General features: G+C 35.6%; 1 protein-coding gene and 1 pseudogene across 1 annotated transcript in view; one reads left to right on the top strand and one right to left on the bottom strand.

The window, feature by feature from the left end:
* ZNF804B (zinc finger protein 804B) overlaps positions 1-21,942 on the bottom strand; it is a 492,135-nt gene that overhangs the window by 112,086 nt on the left and 358,107 nt on the right. The gene's annotated exons all lie outside the window — the stretch shown is intronic.
* The window catches only part of LOC112935071 (60 kDa heat shock protein, mitochondrial-like), a 30,468-nt pseudogene continuing 20,202 nt past the window's right edge, over positions 11,677-21,942 (top strand).

Raw genomic sequence — 21,942 nt, 5'->3', positions numbered from 1 at the left:
AATTGTGTGTGAGCCCAGTTCTGAGGTCAGAAACCAGGGAGACCTCAGGCCTACATAGCCAGCCTTACCTCCAGCTAGATGTGTGTGACTTCCCTCAGTCTCAGTTTCCCTGCCTTTTAAGGGTTTAGCTAATTGACAAGTTTATTTTGAACTCTAAGACTGTACCACTAATTTTTGTCTTTTAGGAACAGACTTTTTAAATACCAAAGTGTATATTTGAAGAGAAAAAGATTCAGTTAATAGAAACTTTCTGACAATAAAATGTGAAGATGAGGAGTTTTGAGGAGAAGATGCTGAATTATTCAGGCTTGCAGGCTTCTGCAATGATTTCCTCACTGATAGAACCCATGAATACTTACTTCTCCAATTCTGTGTCGATGTACACAAAGCCCAAGGCACAAGGAGACATTATACCATATGTCACCTGTCACACATTCTTAAGAGTTAATAACATATTGAAAACTTCCAAATCTCTTGAATCTAGTTATTCATGCCAAAATAAGACATCTGTTATATAATTATAGTTTAAATGTGTTGACATCCACTCATTTAGGCTATATTTTTTTTACTTTGTTTGTGTTTTCTATTTGTTTGGAACTCCCTTAGTTTCTACTCAGTCAAGATAAATGACTGAAATAAATTAATGTAACATTTTTATTGATGTACCTTCACATTTGCAATCCACTAGTGAGAAAGATGATGGACTGAAATTTGTTTGGTAGAAAATATTCTTTCAGTTATAAATGAGCTTCTAAGTCAGAGGCAAAAGAAAAAGATTTAGAAATTGAAAGGATCAATCCCAACCACTAAGAGATAAAGTTAATTCTCTTAACAATGGTGGTGAATGCAGTGATTAGAAGAGGTACGCCTTTGCATTTCCAACATGGTGCTCCCCCACATAGCAACATCCCAAGTTTAGAGTGAAGTATTCAGCCACTTTCAAAAAAAAAAAAATCAAAAGCTTCTGAAATTTGTGGTTTTGCAAATAAAATGCTTAGAGCAACTTCAGAATTATATTCTGAAACAGTCATCAAGGTTGACAGAATCTATCAGATCTTGACAGAAAGATTTAGATTAAAAAGGCAGGGACCTGAGAAGTTGGTTTGTCCATCAAGGTCCTCAGAATGATTGTTTTCTTGGAGTTTAAATTGCAAAAGGCTCTTATTATTTCTAAAGTGAGCAGAAGGAAAGTGATTTTCTCAGATGCCAAAAAGATGTATTTAAAGATGCAACACAACTACTAAGCCATATCACTCAAGGCTCATGTAGGTGAACAAATATATTATTTTCTTTTTCTAAACATCTTTTTTAATCAAGAAAAGATTACTATTGGGGAAGAGTTATTTATTTTAAAATCAGATGGATGGCATAGGGCTTACCAGGAACTACTGTTCGGATATGGACAAAGGTGTGTGCACTTTTCTATACAAAAAAAAAAAAAAAAAAGAGTGGGCACAAGGAATATAATCTTTAAAGAGAATACAAATAGAGGAAAAGAATGAATCCCGAAAATTTCTATACTCAGGTGTTTGGTTTTAGGCATTAGGCTACACGATAAGAGTAGTTCTATTTCTTTCTGGTTTTACTTTTTTTTTTTTCCACCTCTGATTTTGGGGGTAGTTCTTAGAAAATAGTATCATACAAATCTTAGTATATCAAACAAGCAGACTCTTTTATACAAGAATAAATATGTTGTTATTCATAGTGAGATTTCTTCCTATTCACTCAAAGAGTAACTTTAAAGTAACACAGAGTAAACTTACTTTTAAAAAGTTCATCCTTATTTTTTTTAACAGGAATTAGTACTTTAACTGTATTGTGTATAATGATGTTTCTAAGATATTTCCATTTGTGGCAGAGGTGATTTTTTTATTTTATTTATTTATTCATAAAAGACATGCAGAGAGAGAGAGAGAGAGAGAGCTAGAGACACAGGCAGAGGGAGGAGCAGGCTCCATGCAGGGAACCTGATGTGGGACTGGATACCGGGTCTCCAGGATCACGCCCTGGGCTGAAGGTGGTGCTAAACCACTGAGCCACCCGGGCTGCCCAATGATTTGTTTTATAAATACTTTTATCTTCTTTATATACGCATAAATGGTGTTTTCATAATTTTTATTTATACAATTATTTTATCACCATTTAAGTTGACAATATATGCATATTCTTACTGACTGTTAATTTTTCACATTTTCTTTTGCTTAGTTAATTTTTCAAATGGTCAGTTTAACATATTAATATAGGTATATAGGCATATTACATTTTAATCTAACGATAGCATTGTTTCACATACCTTCAATATTATAAATGTAGCAAAGTTTTTAAAAGACAAACTCTAACCAAAATGAAAAATCAAAACCTTACCCCTGATTTTCTGGAATAGACTTAATATCAAAAATCTTGTTTGGCTGTCCCTTAGGACACTCAATTTTAAATTTGTAAAATATTTTAAATATAATATTGATATTAAATAAGTATCTAGGTTAATACCTATGTTTTGCACTGTCTCCTATGATTCTCTAGAGCAACTGGAGTCTTAGATTCTAAACATGGTTACAAGAGGACAGACTAACTTGCATGGAGAAGGATAACAGAGTCATACAAGCTAGGAACCCCAATGATGAAATCCGTGTTTGTAGTAAACGAAGAGTTGGGAGTATTTTTAAATACGTAAAAAAAAAGCACCAAAGAAGAATTATTTGTAAATATTGATGTTGTGAAATAATATGAACACAGAATTTAAAGAGAATAGAAGAGAAGGAACTGACATTTAAAGTTGACCTACCCTATGTTAAATACCTTATAAAGACTATATGACACTATTAACCATTTATTCTTTAAGGTAAGGCTGGGGGAAAAGATATTTTTTTAAAAAGTCATTTATCCTTTTTCCAAACTGTTACATCATCCATGAAATGAATCCATAAACTGGATTCTGTAAGCTGCTCTACAAGGCCTGCAGTTTCCATTCCTATTCATTAGAGGAAAAATCAGTATATTTAAAGTAGATAAAAGGGTACTGCTTTGAGTGAAGTGTGTGTGTGTGCATGTGTGCACATGTGTGTGTCTGTGTACATAGGGTTGTAGTCCTGTATTCCATAGGCTTGCCCAGAGCACTCTTGAGCATCTCTGCACAGTGTGCACAGCTCTAAGGGCCCTTTGCCTCACAAACTCAATGAGTCCATCACCCTATTCTGATCTTATTCCAAACCACCTTCCCTACATCTAATCTTAAACCAGCCCAGCCTTTGCATGGTAGAGAGCCAAGCAGTAGTTTGCCTGTTTATTGGAATTTGCTTGATTTCACAGAGACAGCAGCTTATAAAAAGGCTAACTGTATAAAAGGTTGGAATGAAGGGCCCACAAAAAAAAAAAAAAAGTTATTGCCTGTCACTCCTGCTGGCTTCCAAATGACTCAGGCCTCCCAATAAGATCCCGAATTTGGAAGCTGCATTTTCAAATACCAGAAGGATTTAGACACGAATGTGCAGATGGCTATATAAATAAAATGACTGTCACTGACTTATTTTTCTTCATAAAATGAGTGCTATGATTCTGGCTAATCTTGTCACAGCCATTTTACCATTAAGGCAGGCATTATTTGAAAATTAAAAGCATTCCATTTTTCATTTACATCTGAAATTTGCTCTATCTGAACTCACGATGTGCTTAGAACGATAGGATTTGGAGCTAAAGGAAAAAAATGATTAACTGATGGGAAAATCTGCTACATCATTCTTTCCTTAGAGAAAAAAAAAGCAGTATTTTTTTTTTTTAAACAGGAAATTAGTTTTATAAATTTCTTTTTCCTACAAGTATTATCCTGACTTTTCTCCTGCATGGATGAGTAGACCAAGTTAGACTATTCCTTTGGGACTTTCAGGAGCCCCTTGTGTGCTCTAATATATCACATATCACTGCCCAATAAATAATGACATTTGGGTCACTTGCCTCATGAACAAAATACATGTGCTTAATTCCTCCATGATCTGACTCCAACACTTTGCAGTGTTGTTCTTCATGCTGCTCCAATATACATTCCTATCAAGATAAATGATTCACTATTTACTCTCAATATCCATTATTTTCCCTTTTCTGAACCTTTGCTCTAACTCTTCTTCCTAGAATGCCATTCTTATGCCTCCTCATGTTGATATTTCAGCCAATATTCAAGGCTGAAATCATTTGCTATATCCCTTCCACAAAGCCTACAATAGTCACACCTGCCAAAAGTAACCCTTTGCCATGAGCCCCCATTGCTCTTAAATTCTTTTCATGTGATCTGTGTCAATTCTTCATTGCATATATGTCTTGTCTTTAGTGTCTGTTTCTTGAAAACAGATCATACCCATATTTGGTAGGATTTAACACTCCTAGTACACAGCAAACATTCAAAGTATATGTTTTTGAACCAACATGTGGGCAGAGAAACTCTATATGTGGCCAAAATACAACCCTGAGCAGAATAAGATAAATGGTAGATCAAATCAAAGAATAGGGATCAGCAATGAAAAAAGTCAGGTCAACTCTGATCATTTCTGTTGAAAAATAGTTTTCCATAATCATGGAGCAATTCTCCCTGCTACCACTTATGGAAACAGAGGCAGAGTAGGACTCAGCTTGTCTACTTCTCTTAGTTCTCAGGAGGAATAGTCAAGCTTGTTTATTTACAAAGTAATCAAGAAAAAGTGAATTTCATATTCTCTCTTTTGTATTATTTAAACATTTTTTTTCTGAGAGTTAATAGTAAATCTTAATCCTCCAGGAGTGTTGGCCAACAATTAGAAATTAAGTCTTGGGTTTTTACCTAGCACACGCTTACCATGGATGATAGCTGCAACCACACTAATCCCCTCTTACAATGTCTTGGCTTCTATTACACTAAATTCTTCTACTGCCACATATAATTCTCATGAACATTATAGTATATCTCACTTGCTGAGTTTGGATTGCTGATAAGGTCAAATTCAAATTAGCTTAGCCTTTCTCTGGAGAATGTGTTTTAACAATATCCCTAAGTGTCTCTTCACATGTTATCAAAAGTTTTGATTCATGAATGCCACCCACACAACTACGCTTCTTAAAAATAGAATGAATAAAAGCAAGTGATTTAGTACCTATAATTAGGTAGCACACCACTGTAATAGCATCTTTAAGAAAGGGCAATTTCCTATTTGATCTTGTTTGAATTAAATGTCATCTGCTCAGAGTTAATTTGTTGGAGTTTCTATCTGAATTTATCCTCAATTCAGAAAGCCTACAGGTTGAAATATTAAGAATGCATTTTATTGACTTGGTAGCTAATAGAGAATAAACCAGCACATAACATGTCTCTTTGGAAGTTGCTCCTAGCAAGAACATTTATTAAAGTGTACCTTCTTAAAATATAACTTGCATACAGTCAGAGAACAATCACCAACTTGATAAGCTTTTACAAAGTGGACCCAACCTTTCAGCCAGCAGGCAGATCAAGAAGTGGAACATCATCCATGCTGTAGAATATCCGTCACGCCCTCTCACAGCCCCTCTCCTGCAAAGATCATAAGACTAATTCCTACAGCCCAGCTTTGCCTGTGATAGATACTATCTTAGTGCATTTGAACTGCTATAACAAATATCATACTGAGTGACTTAAATGGCATTTGTTTCTTACACTTCTGGAGGGTGGGAAGTCCAAGATCAAGGCACCAACAAATTCAGTGTCTGGTGACACCCCACCTCCTAGTTCAAGGAAGGCAATTCCACTTTAGAAGATATGTGGCAAACATTCAAAATAGTTAATGATCAGTTCTTGCTGTGTCCTCACATGGGGAAAAGAGCAAGAAAGCTTTCTGGGGTCTCTTTCATAAGGGCATTAATCCCATTCATGAGAGCTCTATGCCCTCATGACCTAATCCCCTCCCAAAGGCCCTACCTCCAAATACCATCACACTAGGAATTTCGACATGAATTTTGGGGGGCTGCAAATATTCAATCCAAAACAGATAGACAGATGATAGATAGATAGATAATAGGCAGATGATAGATAGATAGATGATAGACAGATGATAGATAGATAGATAATAGGCAGATGATAGATAGATAGATGATAGACAGATGATAGATAGATAGATAGATAGATAGATAGGCTGGCTCATCAGCATATGTGCATTTGTAACTGGTTTCTTCTGCTCAAAATTATGGTTATGAAAAAAACACCCTGACAGTTATCAGATTCATTTATATTATTGACTGTGATAATATCTTATTTTTTTTCATTACTGTATGGTATTCCATTATAGGAATATATCATCATTTATTTATCCACTCCATTTTTGAGACACATTTGAGTTGATTCCAGTTTGGAACTATATTGAATAGGACCATAATGGATATTTTCAACATATCTCTGAGGTGGAATTACTGAGTCTCAGAGTATTAATATGTTCAGCTTTATTAAATATGTTATGTATAGGTTTAATGTAATTATTTTTGCACTTCCATAATATTCACTAGTCAATTATACCTTAACTTATATTAAATTACTCAAATATTAAAATTTGGGTAAACATCAGTGATACCTCTATAAGAATTAATACATACAAGAAGAGAGATTACTGTTGATTGGTTGGGGGTGGGATATAAAGTAAAATTCCGTAACTTTGAATCACGATTTACAGAGAGCCAGATACATGTTTGACACAAAGATTAACTTTTTGAGTCAAAGAATTAATCCCATTAATTTCAGGTCCTTTGTTAAATAATGTGGAACAGAAAGAATTCAGGGATTAATTGATGCCCCCAGAAGGATTTATACAGCAACCTCAAATTGTAATCAGTGCCTTGAATTGTTGTTTCTAGAAACCCTGGGTCTCTGTGGCACCACTGGAATTACTTATTACCTTCTGTTTAATGCATTCTCGTCAAATACTGTGAGAGAATTAGCTCTACTTTTCCAAGTTTATTCATTTTGAGGGCATATGAGGATGAAATATACACTGTTGGTACATCAAAATGTTTGCTTAAACTTTTATTTCAGTCAAAGGCCAATTCCAAAACTCAGATTATGTTTTATTACTTCAAAATCAGATGGAGTGACAGGGGTACAGGGTGGGGAGAAGCCTGCTTGGAATGTTAAATTATGAACGAGATACAACGCTCTGAGTTTTGCTTAATCACAGTGAACTATGTCTCTTTATAAACATTTCTATTTCAAGTAGCACATTCTACAAATGTAAATTAAGTATGTTAAAGTGGCTACACTGCTATAAGACATACCCAGTAGGAAATCTCAAGTTTATTTTATTTAGGTGGCAAAATAATAAAATGAAAAAAGACTCTATAGTTTGCAAAACAGCTGACAAAGTGAAAGAGAAAGATATATTGGAGGGAAGTAAATCAAGAAGGAGTATGCCAGGTGACCTTCTATGTACAGAATGAATTGAATGACATGGGTACAAAGCCCTCTAGACATGCTTTTCGCTGAATTGAAGAGTTTCACGAGGTTATTTAGCTAAACATTTTGAAAGACAGACTATGCTAACTGCTGTCAGTCTCTCACATCCCATGTACTCTTGTTGCACACCGGTACCCTTTTCTATCTTCTGCTGAAACAATTCTCTCAAAAGTCATCAAAAAACTGTATTTTCCAAACCAAATGCATCTTCCAAATCCTCATTCAGATATTCTTGTGTCCTCCATTTCTTCATTTCTGCAGTGATCATCTCGGTTACCCGTTCTTAACCTATCATGCTTTCTTTCTTTGATTAGTTTTATTTGAAATACAGTGCCACAGAATCAAGATACCCCTCCAGCTACGGGTTGGATGAGACCATGAAGTCATTGACAACTATCCTACACTGTAAGTCAATTACACAAGTCCAGTTCTGAAAGTTTCGGGCTTTAATTCTCCAAATAGCCATTCCTGTGATGTCAAAACCCTCTGGCCTGGCATCCCAGAATTCCTTCAAGTCTGAACTGATTCAACTATTAACTAGGGAAACATTGTGCTTTCGGATTAAGATCTCAGATTTTGAAATCAGGTGACCCACGTTCAAATCCCATGTTTGCCAACACTACCTGTTTGAGCAAATTAATCCTTGTAAGCCCTGCTTTCCCCATCCATGGATTATGGTGCTATTAATAAGGCCTACCACATATTTATTTATATTTATATACCATATAGTTATTTGGAGGAAAAAATAAGATAATGGATATGAAAGCCTCACCTGACTTACATTCTTTAAACCTCACATAATGTATTATTTTTGTTATTTTTATTGTTTTTTGCTTTGTTCTGTTTTGGTGTTAAGGTACAAAAGTAGAGAGCATAAACACATTTTATAAACTAACCAGAAACCAGAGTTCAATTCAGGCTAGAATCAGAGCTTATTGATCATTCATATAAAGACTTGTCTCATGGTGTTAATCTTATTATGAATAAACCCAGAATTTGATCATGCAAGATTTTCCAGGCTAAATAAAGGAAGATATCCTGAAGGTGTCAGTCTGTGGGCTTATTGTTAAAAGGTGAGCTAGAAATTGGTAGGCTCTTGGGTACCTGGGCTGCTCAGTGGTTGAGCGGCTGCCTTTGGCTCAAGTTGTTATCCCAGGGTCCTGGGATCAAGTCCTGCATCGCACGCCCCACAGAAAGCCTGCTTCTCCCTCTGCCTATTTCTCTGCCTCTCTCTGTGTGTCTCTCATGAATTAATAAATAAAATCTTAAAAAAAAATTGCTAAGCTCTTGAATGAGGGAAAAGCGTTGATGGAGAGGTGCAAACACTTCTCTCCCTCAAGTTCTCATCTCTCCATTCCCTGTTCATGTCAGTTATAAACTGGGAGAAATACACCTTTACTCCTTCTGAATTCATAGCTTTAATAAAAATGACCAACCTGTGCTTAGGGGGGCCTAAAGGTAAAGTTACCTGTCATTTTTGTTCACTGCTACAAAGAACAAGGACAAAGACATTAGAGAAGCCACAGTTTCTGTAACAAGATGGCTATTACTAAAGGGAGTTGGTGAACACATTCAGCAATTAAGCAAATCATTCTGGGCCATGACAGCAAATTTAAGGTATCACTACAACTTGACAAAGATAAAATATCCATTTTTTCCCCACTTTTAAATGAAGAGTAAAATTCAGTTACTGATTATACCTATTTCAACTCCATATGTGTTTCATACAACACTTAACAAAGAAAGTTAAAAATTTTGTGACTTCATTTTAAAGTCAGTAAATACAATGTCTTTCAAATAACTATTTGAGAGATTTGTTCAGTCTGGGTTCTAAGCGTACAAACAGAAAGTTTAAGTACATGTATTTGAAGGGCACTGAAATTCAACTTCTCATTTTATCCAGAGGCCTTTAAAATTTTTCAGTAAAAGCACCCTTAACTGACTTTTAAAGAATCAACTAGAAGGCTGACCAATAGTTTCTGGTCTCCTCTGGACCTACCATACAGTCTGAAGCCCAGGATGCTATGAAGGCCTGTCCTAGCACACCATCCTCTGGTATTTGAATAGTTGGCCTCCCACCCACGCCGTATGCTTAAATTATTCATGTTTCTTCCCAACCTATTTATGCACTTATTCTTGCTACTGTAACTGTTTAACTGAATATGTTACATTGATAAAAATACAAGTTTGAAATGAAGGATCCGTTTCTATGAAAACTAGATTTAATGCTTTGGAAGACTTGAGCATTGATGTTATTGAGTTACATGTAAGGACAATGACATTAAAATATTGGGGGAAATAACACCAATCCAGAAGGATATGGCACTCACACTGCTTCACAAGTACCAATGAAATTCTCACTCTACTTTGAATAACCCAGAGAAACTGAGGATGATGAATTTGGATATGTTTCATGTGAGAAAGATAATATGCAAATCCACTCCAATGAGCAGATCCATGCTTAAAGGAAAGTACTTCGCTCTACCACAAAAGGTGAAGGAATATTCGGAATTAAAAATTTTCGCCTCTATGTCATGTCTCATAATTTCTGGATTTAATGGATAACTTTTTATTAACTAACCAACCAACCACTAGTCCCAACAGCATTAGCTAAGAAGGCTGCCCACTAGAACTCATGAGGCACAGAGCAAACAACACCAAATTCCTTCTTAAATGCATAAAATTAAAAAATAATTTAGAGGTATTAGCAGAACTATAGCTCAATCCTTTCCTAATTTTTTTCCTCCCTCAATTTAGCTCTGAGATTTGCTAAAATAATGTGGTAGAACAGTTTGCTCACATATCTAAAAATAACCACTTCAGGGATTTCACTCAACTTCAGAAAGTCTGTGAACAAATACTTATTTTCATGCCATTCGTTTGTGTTTTCTTAACAGGATTAACTACTGAAAAAATTTAGGGTAACCTGTGTATAAATTCTATGAAGACTACAGAAGGGAGAAAAAAAGAGAGAGAAATGCCCATCTTGAGAAAAGGTAATGGGATAGTTATGTTCTCAGTGGATAAGCCCATTTCTCTTAATAACATTGTTAATTTCCCTAATCATTTCATTGAATACTAGAGTAACTACGGATTTTTGGTACTCAGGGTTAAGCGCAATGTACAGGTTTTCTTTGAATATGTAGTGTATGTTAATTTTAAATCTCTGTATCTGTGATTTAACAACCATTTTATTTTACTGATATTGCTAGAAAAGGTCTTTTCTGGTGGTTTCTTTAGTTTGTATTGAAGATGCAATAAAACATGAGACTACTTAGAATAATAAGAGGTTTTATGACAAGCTGTATAATGTAATTCTCACCACTTGGGCCCCTCATTTTGCTGTTTGAGACCCAAGCCTATTTTAATAACGAATGCCGTAATTTGCATTCTACCTAATCTGAAATATGCAGAGTTCAATGAACTCTAAAGCATTTTTATAGCAGGACTTCTCTTTTATCCTCCTCATAAAAGTCATTCTTTAATTCTGGCAACCCTTATCCCAACTGTTCACAATCTTTTAAAAGCATTGTAGAAGCAAGTACACTCTGCATATGTTCTAACTTCCTTTGTTGGAAATGAGTTGCTTTGTTTAAAATACAGCTTGGTGATTAAGTTTCATGCTTTCTTGATGCATAGAAACTCATTTCACATTGGAATCCCAATACACAAAAAGGAATATTCAATGAAATAATAGCGTACCAGGCAGTATAACCTGAAAGCTTTGCATTTGTGGGAACCAGAGGATAGAATACCCATCTGGTGTTTCTTTTTTTTTTTTTCTTCCAGATCTCGTTTAAATTCAAGTTGACATATAGTATAATATTAGTTTCAGGAGTAGAATTTAGTGATTCATCAGTTGCATATAACACCCAGTGCTCATCACATCAAGTGCCCTCCTTCATGCCCATCACCAAGGTACCCCATCCCCCACCCCTTTCCCCTCCAGCAAACCTCAGATTGTTCCTTAGAATTAAGAGTTTCTTATGGTTTGCCTCCTTCCCTCTATTTTTGCCTTATTTTATTTTTCTTTCCCTTCCCTTATGTTCATCTGTTTTGTTCCTTAAATTCCACATGAGTTAGATCATATGGTATTTGTCATTCTCTGACTTATTTTGCTTAGTATAATACCCTCTAGTTCCATCTACATTGTTGCGAATGGCAAGATTTCATTTTTGATGGCTGAGTAATATTCCATTATATATATATAATCCTACTGCGTTCGTGCTTTTGCAGATGCTATGGAAGTCATTCCATCTACACTAGCTGAAAATGCTGGCCTGAATCCCATTTCTACAGTAACAGAACTAAGAAACCGACATGCCCAAGGAGAAAAAACTACCGGCATAAATGTCCGAAAGGGTGGTATTTCCAACATTTTGGAGGAACTGGTTGTCCAGCCTTTGTTGGTTTCAGTCAGTGCACTGACTCTAGCAACTGAAACCGTCCGGAGCATTCTAAAAATTGATGATGTGGTAAATACTCGGTAATCGGATTAACACCGGTCAACTGGTGCTGCTGTGGCCACTAACAGTGCATCTGGAGTGGAAGATCACCTTGGTGTTCTTGCTGTTTGGAAGATTTGTTTCCTTTACGAATCCCTAGGCCTGGTCTTCCAGTTGGCACTTGCTTGAAAAATTGTATTGATACAACTTGATTAAAATATTAAATGTTTGATTTCAAAAAAAAAAATATATATATATGTGATGTGTGTGATATATATGTGATATATATATATATCACATCTTCTTTATTTATTCATCCATCCATGGACATGTGGTCTCTTTCCATGTTTTGACCATTGTGGACATTGAGCACCTCTTCTGAAGAGTTATGCAAACCATGATGGCATTGTGAAATCACTTCTTTGACAGAAGATAGCCACCAGTAATCTAAAAGTTATTTTATAAACAAATACAATGTAATTTTCAAGGAATAAAATAAAGTGTTTTATAAAACTACCCAGAGCACAAGAGCACATTTTGATAACATCAGATGATATTTGATAGGTCGACACTGACTGGCAGTGATTCCATTTAGGAACTTACTTATTACTCTTCTAAAAGCATCTACCAACATTATTGTATATTTGGGTTGTTTCACCTCATATATTCTAGGAAAAGGTGAATCAAGGCCTTCCTAAATCTTCTTTCACAATCATATCTTTACACAGAATCCACTATTTGGAGTGCAAGATGTCTTTAGAGACTATATATAGAAAAAAATTGACCACACTTACTGTCTTTCTATTAATTTCAGCTGGACATAGGCTAACACCTAAGGTATTTAAACATGTCTCTGGAGATATTTCCAGATGTTCCTTTTCCAGATGTCTCAGTTGTGGTTAAATGAAGAGGTATCTTCATTGACTTCTTAAAATATGAAAACAAAATCTTCCTGTAAGTTCAGTGCTAAATCTCCTGTTTTGGATTACTACCGAGCTGCAAGTCAGAGATGTTTCTTACTTCCAAAAATATTACTAAAATCTCCATCATTGGACAATTGTGCCCAAAGGGCCTTATTTCTTTGAATTATTTTCCCTATAATGCTTTGCAATTTTTTTGTGTTTTGTGAAATATAGATTTCTACTTATTTTATTGATTCAATTTAACCTACTTGCATACAGCACCTTCTCAAATTATTTTCTATTTATCCTCCATGCCCTGTACAGACCCCAGATATTTCATTATCTGTATAGTGCATGTCTCATTAGCAGACTACCTAAAATTCAGACATAGCTCAGTGGCAGAAGGAGTGGCCTTGTTATACATACAATTCCATACTGGGAAAAAGGCAGAAGAGCACTATAAAAAATTCAGACTACTTTTTCTTTCTTCTTTCTTCCTTTCTTTTTTTTTTTCTTCTAGCTTTCTAGTTGTAGCATGAGGTAGAATAATCAGTTTGAAACACAAGCTTTGAATCTGGGAGACCTAAATTTAAATCCTGATTATTCTACCCATTAGCTGTGTTTAACAATGGGTAAGTTATTTGATAGTAATAAACTGCCATTTCTTCATTATTTTTTAAAGATTTATGTATTTATTAGAGAGAGACAGAGTGAGAACAGAAGGGGAGATGCAGAGGGAAAGAGTCTTAAGCAGATTCTACACTGAGCACAGAGTTCCATGTGAGGTTCAGTATCATGATCCTGAGATCAGGACCTGAGCCTAAACCAAAAGTTGGATACTAACTGACTGAACCACCCAGGTGCCCCCCATTTCCTCATATTTAAAAGTAAGGTAGCAATACATGTCATATATGGCTGCTATTAGAATTAAATGATATATATATAATACATGGTATAGAGCCTGAAATATTGAAAATACTTTATAAACTGTCACTATTACATTTTTTCTTATTATTATTTATCATAGAAACAAATGGTCCTAAATGCCAAAAAGTTATAGACATACAGTATCTATGTCCAATACAGTGAAAGAGGATTGTGCTATGCATCTAAACCATCAAAATTATATTTCTACAGTCTTTAAAAAAAGAGAGAAGCCATTGGAAACTTTAGAAAGTTTCTCATCAAAATAGTAAAGATAAGGCAAAGTTTGGAATTGAAGAAACACATAAAGATACTATCTTTTCAGTATTGTTTAAAGACAAGATGAAGAGAGTTACTGAGAACATCAACATCCAGAATGACTAAAAGAACGAACCATGGGTCTACTATGGCCCTATGAACACATCACTCAAGGAAAATCATTTAAGCTCCAAAGTCTTCTCCCTGAAAGCTTACTTGTAAGTCTATAACAACAGAAATGGAATGGTTTAGCATTTTGCTTGTTCACAAAATATCCAATCAATCAAAGTTTATTTGCTTATACTTTTTCCTAACTCTCCATGATACTTTGCTCAGAAATGAGAAGCTGTAGGACACTTGTGAGATTGCAGGAATCCTGACATACAACTATAACTGGTTCTGTTTAGTATTTCACAAACTGGTGACTTTGGGAACACAATGCCACATGGTAGTAAAGGGCAAGCAAAAAGGTCTCTGCAATTATTCTCAGGATTGTTTGTGTTGCTAATGTCAATGAGACTCTTCTACAGTAAATTATGTAATATTATCAAAGCTTATTTGATAACAAGTATTTTGAGTGACATTTTATTTATTTATTTAAATTTTAAATTTTTTTCCAGTTTTATTGAGACATACTTGACATATAATATGTATTAGCTTTAGGCATACAACATGATTATCTATCCATTAAGTAAATAAATGATCCCTACAATAAGTTACCATCCATCGCTGCACATAGGTATTAGTTTTTACTTGTGATGAGAATTTTAAGATCTATTCTATTAGCATCTTTCAAATATATAATACAGTATCACTACCTTTGAGTGATGTATTTTAATGTTCTTGAAGAATGCTTAGGGAAACATTGTTTGAGATATACTAGTTTCATTGTTAAAAAAAAAAAGTCCTTTCAAACTAAAGAAATGCAAATTTGCCCTTGGATAGAAATATCAGCTGATGTTTACCAAAATATCTAGGGCAAAGAAATGGAGGAAGGAAAACAGGAAGAAAGAAAACAGGGAAGGGAAGGAGTTGAGGAAAGGAAGATGGGAAAAACAAAGGAAGAGAGGGAAGAAAGAAGGAAGGAGAGACAGAAGACAGCAAGGACAGGAAGAAGGAAAGAAGAAATGTAAGAAAGGTAAGAACAAGGAAGGAATGATAGGGGCCTCCCATGGCTCAGTCCACTGAGCATCTGACTCTTGATTTTTGGCTCAGGTCATGACCTCAAGGTGGTGAGATAGAACCCTGTGTTGAGGTCCTAGCTCAGTAGGGAATATGCTGGATGATTCTCTCCCTCTACCCCTTCCCCCCACTCATGCTCTCTTTCTCCCTCTCTCCAAAATAAATGAATAAAATCTTTAAAAAGTCGAACAAACAAGGAAGGAATGGAAGAAGAAAGTGGTGCTAAGTGATTAAAAAGACAATGTCTGCGTTTAGAATAACCTTTTTTTTTCTTTTTATTTGAAGGTCTATGTGGAAAACGTTTATGAAGCACTTACAGATTCAACCATCTGCTCTATTGTCTACCCAAACTCTAGATCATATGCATGGAAAATTCATAAGTATTTCAAATAGATATCTTTATTCTTACAACTGGACAACACTTTCAATTATAGCTGCTTTTTGTTGACTATATTTACTACTGATAGTTCAGGAGTGGTGGAAATAAAATAAATAAGCAAAGGAAAGAAAAATGATGCTAAGTGCTATGGAACTCACTTTTTAAAATCTTAGCCAAAAAAGGTATACAGTTATTGCGTTGGCTGATTCTTTTTTTTAATTTTTTAGAGATTTTATGTATTTATTCATGAGAGACACACAGAGAGAGAGAGGCAAAGACACAGGCAGAGGGAGAAGCAGGCTCCATGCAGGGAGCCTGATGTGGGAATTGATCCCAGGACTCCAGGATCACGCCCTGGGACGAAGGCAGGTGCCGAACCGCTGAGCCACCCAGGGATCCCCAACATTGGCTGATTCTTTAATACTTTCTCTGCTTTATAGAAAAACACCAATCCCACCTCAAAAAAAAGGAATAAGGAAAGAAAAAGGAAAAAAAAAGAGTTTCTCAATTTAAAAAGTAACATACACTAAACAGAACTTTTGAGTTAAGAAATACTAAGCTCCTATGTCTGCCTTCAATGGTACAAGTTCTTAAAGCCACCAGTGGCCTCTGCTGGCAGCTATGACTTCACTACAGGAAAAAATAAAAGGGGGTAGTAAATACAAAGAATAAGGAGAATTTTTTTTCCCCCAAACTTGAGGGAAATTTTATTTAAGATTTCTATTAAGTTGAATTATTACATTGATTCATTACATTCAATCAACAATTACACTGTATTTTCCTAGATTCTATTTTTGGCTCAAAAGCTAGAGGAGCTTGACTTTGGTCATAGAGCTAAAATGCATTTGAAACACTATTGGGTTCAATGTTATCTTCATAGTCACTTCCAATCCCAAATGGGAAGTGCTGCATATGTTCATAAGCTGAAGTTATAATAAAGCTTCAGAACTAACTGCAGAGGTGAATGTTAAAAAAAAAAAAAAGAAGGAAGTGAACTAGAGAGATAAATATCCCTATTTCTTTCTTTCTTTTTTTTTTTTTTAGATTTTATTTATTTATTTGACAGAAAGAAAGAACAAGCAGGGGGAGAGTCAGGGGGAGAAGTGGACTCTCCACTGAGCAGGGAGTCCAATGTAGGGCTCAATCCCAGCATCCTGAGATCAGAACCTGAGCCTAAGGCAGACGCTTAACTCACTCAGCCACCCAGGGGCGGCTATGTCTGTATTTTTTATTTTAAAATGGTGACTGGTTGTAGCAATATATTTACATTTGATAAAACTTCTCTCTTTTCCCCCAATAGCAATATTCACATGCTTGAGACTATAGTACACAGACACTAAGCTGACTCCATAATAATAGATATTATTAGAATGTCAAAAATAATATATCATGTGACAAATCCTAAATATGTTCCTTTTATCCATCCCATTATGCAGCCATTATCTACATAAGCCATTATCAACATGCTATATATGATAAATTTTATTACATGTAATACATGTGGATAACATTCACAATTTCATATTGGTATAGACATTAACCATTTACAGATCACTATCATAATGCATTTCCTAGATCAGAAACTGTGCTGAAATGTAATAAATATATGAGTGAATACTTTCATAATTTAATATCTCTTCAAACTGGAATTAATAATGTTCGCTTATACCCAGATATTGAGATATTTTGCCAATCTTCCACAAAAAGGCAAGAAGTTCTTTGCAAAAAAAAAAAAAAGTTTCCTGTTCAGCAAATATTTTTAAGCAAAAGCAATAAAACTCTCATTTCTTCAATAATTGTAATTCTGTTTTTACCACCTCTAAATTAAATACTAATAAAATCATGCATGCTTTTTATTGCACTAGCCATTGTTTCATGTACATTAGTTAATTCCAGTAGAATTGTTTTTAATATAAAATTGCAAAGCATTGAGTTCATGTCACCTAGGGAATGTTCTGTGGGCTTCCATTTCAAAGCTTAGCACCAAATTTAGTATGTATAGGTTCAAGAAGACTGTTGACAGGCCTTTCTCCAGATGAATCCTGCTGGGTTTTAGAAACTGCTTGATTTCAGAAGTCATGCTGTGCTACTAATCAGAGCAGAATTGCACAATATGCTTTCACATGCTACAAAGGTCTCTCCACACAGCTGTGGGAGCCAGGCCTTGGCTCTCAGGCAGAAGCCACCAGCTCTTCCTCTCCCGGTGAATGGAATCCTCACTACGAGACACTTGTGGGAAGTAATTTGAGTACAGCAGGATACGGTGTCCTGGCAGGACGTTCAGCTTTGTCTAAGGGGAATGAGTGAATAGCAGGACTTGGGAATTGCAGTGTTGGTAAATAGCACTAAATATCTTCGGAGCATAATTTTTAAGCATTCTCCAAGATGTCACCACATATGGTTATTCATCACCACATCCCAGAGCATGTCAAATTTTAATAGTGTGACATGATGGAATGTGACAGGAGAGATACTACTGAGCCTGATTTATTGCACACATGCATACATACAAAGTGTAAACAAAGATGTCACATGAAATGCTGTCTCAAGGTGCAGTTGCCAACATTACAGATTTTCTAAGCCAAATTAAACTAGAACAATTAATTATCAATTAATAATGCTTTCAAAAGTATGTTTAACAATGAGATACCCTAAAGAGATAGTGAGATAGTGTCTGCCCTGGAATTACCATTGTTTATAGGTATCAAGAAAAGAGAAAGTGATGAGTAGTTATGAATGCCATGGCATCATTGGCCACACAAACACTCTTACATCATCACCCAGGTGGGTGGCTATGTCTTTATATCAGATACTAGTTTGGTTGGGATTTTGCTTTGCTTTGAGTGCTCAGAAAATGTTCCAATGACCCTGTAGGAAAGATGGCTATCTGGGAACTTTCAAATACTTTATGTTCCTTAAATTGGTTCTCATTTTAAGCCTTCCCTAAACTCATGCAGGATTGTAATTAAGCCTTCCCTAAACTCATGCAGGATTGTAAACCACAAATGGAAAGTTCTTATTCTACCCTGAATGTTTTCCTCTTAAAGAATTATTGAGCTAGAGGTATGCAAATACTTTATTTCAAGTCAGTGAGCATAGTCTATGCCAATAATTAAAGATTTCATGACTTAAGCATTAGAAGTAAAGAAGTACTTATTTATGGAATATTACTGAACGTTAACTCATGAAGTTAGTGAAGATCACTAAGGGTCTAATTATAGGAGTCACTATTTAATATACACCCACTTTGTTCTGTGCTTTTTTTTTTTTTTCTGTGCTTTACCTTCACCATTGCCTTTAATAAACCTGGCCCTCTAGGACAATACAATCTAATAAGGATTTTATATGTGAAGAAACTGGGGTTCAAGATGATCAATAACATGCCCATGATAATAGAACTAGAAAATGATAAAGCCAGGCCCTATCCATTTCCAAGGCCCTTGCTCAATTCATTCTGTAGCATGGGCTCTTTGACTCCACAAAGAGCTGTAGGTCATGGGATTTCCAACTGCTCATCCACTCTTGGCCTCAATAAAACCTAGCCCAAACTGTATTTAGATTAAGGCTGGAGATTGAGTCAGAGCAAGTTTGTGGACATGCGTTGAGAATTGAGAGATCAATGGAGTTTAACTTTTATTTGGCCAACACTCACTAATGTCTGTGCTTATGCAAGGCATCATCTTTAAGATTGGAAAAAAAGATGACAAAGCACATCCACGGCATTCAAAGTTACTGGGAATCTCTGGGACTCTATCCCCAGGATAATAACTTAGATATTTACAGTGAGTTATGAAATGTATTTTTGTTTAGAAGTTATAAGTGAGGGATGCCTGGGTGGCTCAGTGGTTGAGCATCTGCCTTTGCTCAGGGCTGTGATCCCAGGGTCAGGGATTGAATCCTGAAATGGGATCCCTGTAGGGAGTCTGCTTCTCCCTCTGCCTATGACTCTGCCTCTCTCTGTGTCTCTCATGAATAAATAAATAATAATAAAAAAGCTATAAGTGATTCTGATAATCAGTAACTGTAGGAGTGAGCTATATATTATATGATAAGATAAATATTTTCTAAAAGTACTGAAGACGGGCACTGAGGGGGGCACTTGATGGGATGAGCACTGGGTGTTATTCTGTATGTTGGTAAATTGAACACCAATAAAAAATGAATTTATTATTAAAAAAATAACAAAAAAATAAAAGTACTGAAGAAGTTCACAGCAGAAAGTGGTTTATCTTTGTTGGGCTTTTTAGAAAACTCACCACAGAAAAAGGACATGTGAATAGGGTCTTGAGAATGATTTATCATTTTCCGGGGGAGAATGACATATGTAAGGCTATGAAGGGAAATTTTTAGAAGAGGGAAATCTTCAAAGGCATGGAGGATAAAAAGTTGAATTGCAGAAGAGAAGAAATATAGGCGATAAACTTAGGAAAGTAAGTCTGGGTTACATTATAAGACGATTTATGTGCTTCACTATAATTCATTGAGGCATAAGTAGGTATTTTAAACAAGAGGAGGAGACCATTATTTTGGTGGTAGTTAGAAGGAGAATCAGAGTGGGGGAGAGCAGGCTCCCTACAGGGATCCCAATTAGAAGGTCATAGCCATAAACAAACTTTGAGAAGATGAGAGCAGGAACTGACACAGCAGTCCTGAGAATAGAAGGGAAAATAATCTCAGAGATGTTTCAGAGATGAAGCTGACAGAACCTGGCAATGAGTGAGAAGGGCTTAGGAGGAATCAGGAGGAAAAGTGACTGAGATTTTTAGCTGAGGAAGTAATACGGAGGGCAGGACTTTTAATTCAAAGAGGATGCTGATTTGCTTAAAGGAGGTAAAATTCAGTGGCAAACATTTTGAATTGAAGAACTCCATGGAACATTTAGGAGATGTTCATACAGAGTCTGGAGCCCAGAAGAGTTTGAAGCCAGAGCCAAGAAGTTAATTCAACCCAGATTCATACTGTGAGTTTGCTGAGATATATGCCTTTGTTAATTCCCAAAAGTTAAGTGTAAGTTAGGCTTGTTGTCATAAGATTATCCCTATGAGGCTTTCCAAAATGGACACTATATTCCAAAATAGAAGAGCAGGTTATTAATTTCTATTAATTGTATTTCATGCTATTAGTCATTAAGGCAATTTCATCCAATTCACAGTAGCAACTTTCAGTATATTTTCCACTTCAGTTTTCATTAGTTATTCTCAGCCTTTTTTGAAAAGGAATTCTTCAAGTCAAACCTGCTTTCCAGGTCTGAGTCAAGTTCACACCTGACCTGTCTTTTACTTTCTCTGTATAAGTGGGCACAAACAAAAGAGAAGATGAAAAACATTTGAACCAGACACTAGAGAAACATTTGGACTGACGTATCTCCCATCGACTTAGTTTATGAGTTTATTTTCAAAGTGAGGCACACCTGGGGCGCTGAGTGAAGCACACTATGGTTAAGTCTAGGAAATCTTGATGTTCTTCTATTTCCAATCTATTGTGTGACAGCCTGACACTTGTTCATGTTGAAGGGTCACTGTCAATTCAGTGACAGAGGATTAAACTTTGGAGGTCATAACATGAGTATAGAATTAGGTTTATTTCACTACACACTGACTTTCAAACACAGCTTTTTGTATTTCAAAATCTCTCTTCCCCCAACATCATGGATATCCTATTCCTCTTAACTTTATAGTAACATTCGCTTTGGGATTGGTTCTTCGTGATTCTGAGAAAGATGACTGCCAAAGATAATTACTCCGTTGTGATTAATGAATCCTTTTCAAAATTGCAGTCACCAGATTGGAAGTCAGATAACTTTTACAACATCAAAGAATACTATTATCAAAAGACTTTATTCTTTTTTCCTTTTGTTGAAAAAAAAATCTGATGTCCCATTACATTTTAGTAGGTGACAATATGTTCATCAAAGAAGTGTTTTAGTACATGTTTTACAGCTTATAAAAAGAAAAATGACAGCTACAAAAATCAAAAGCTTTCTCACTAATTGTGGATGAAAAATGATAGTTAAGAAAGATGAATCACCAATTAGCTTAGGAAATTTTGACATTTCCTTTTTATTAAATAGGATGTGTTAATGTATTTTGGATACCATAATTTTTGGTTGAAAATGATTTTACAGAATAAGAGAAATTTTGATCCTTACTATGTCCATCTTAACGAATCCCATCTTTACAGGGAGCTACCCCAGGCACTTATTTTCAGCAAGTCCTATTTTATTTATATATTTGGCCTAAATATAAACAGCATGACCAGCAGAGAGCCTGTCCCACAAAAGTTTTGCTCCTGCCTCTCCTCTAACATCTGTGCTAGTCAGTCTCAAGTAATGAGAATGATTGAGAGCCAAGTGTGTGAGATGGAAAACGAGGAAGGGAGGGAAAACCCCACAATGGCTTATCCCTCCTCCCACTTCCA

Source organism: Vulpes vulpes, chromosome 7 (assembly GCF_048418805.1).
Source record: "Vulpes vulpes isolate BD-2025 chromosome 7, VulVul3, whole genome shotgun sequence".
In the NCBI taxonomy this organism is placed as follows: domain Eukaryota; kingdom Metazoa; phylum Chordata; class Mammalia; order Carnivora; family Canidae; genus Vulpes; species Vulpes vulpes.
The sequence above is the reverse complement of the archived record's forward strand: the minus strand, read 5'-3'. Positions and strand labels throughout refer to the sequence as shown.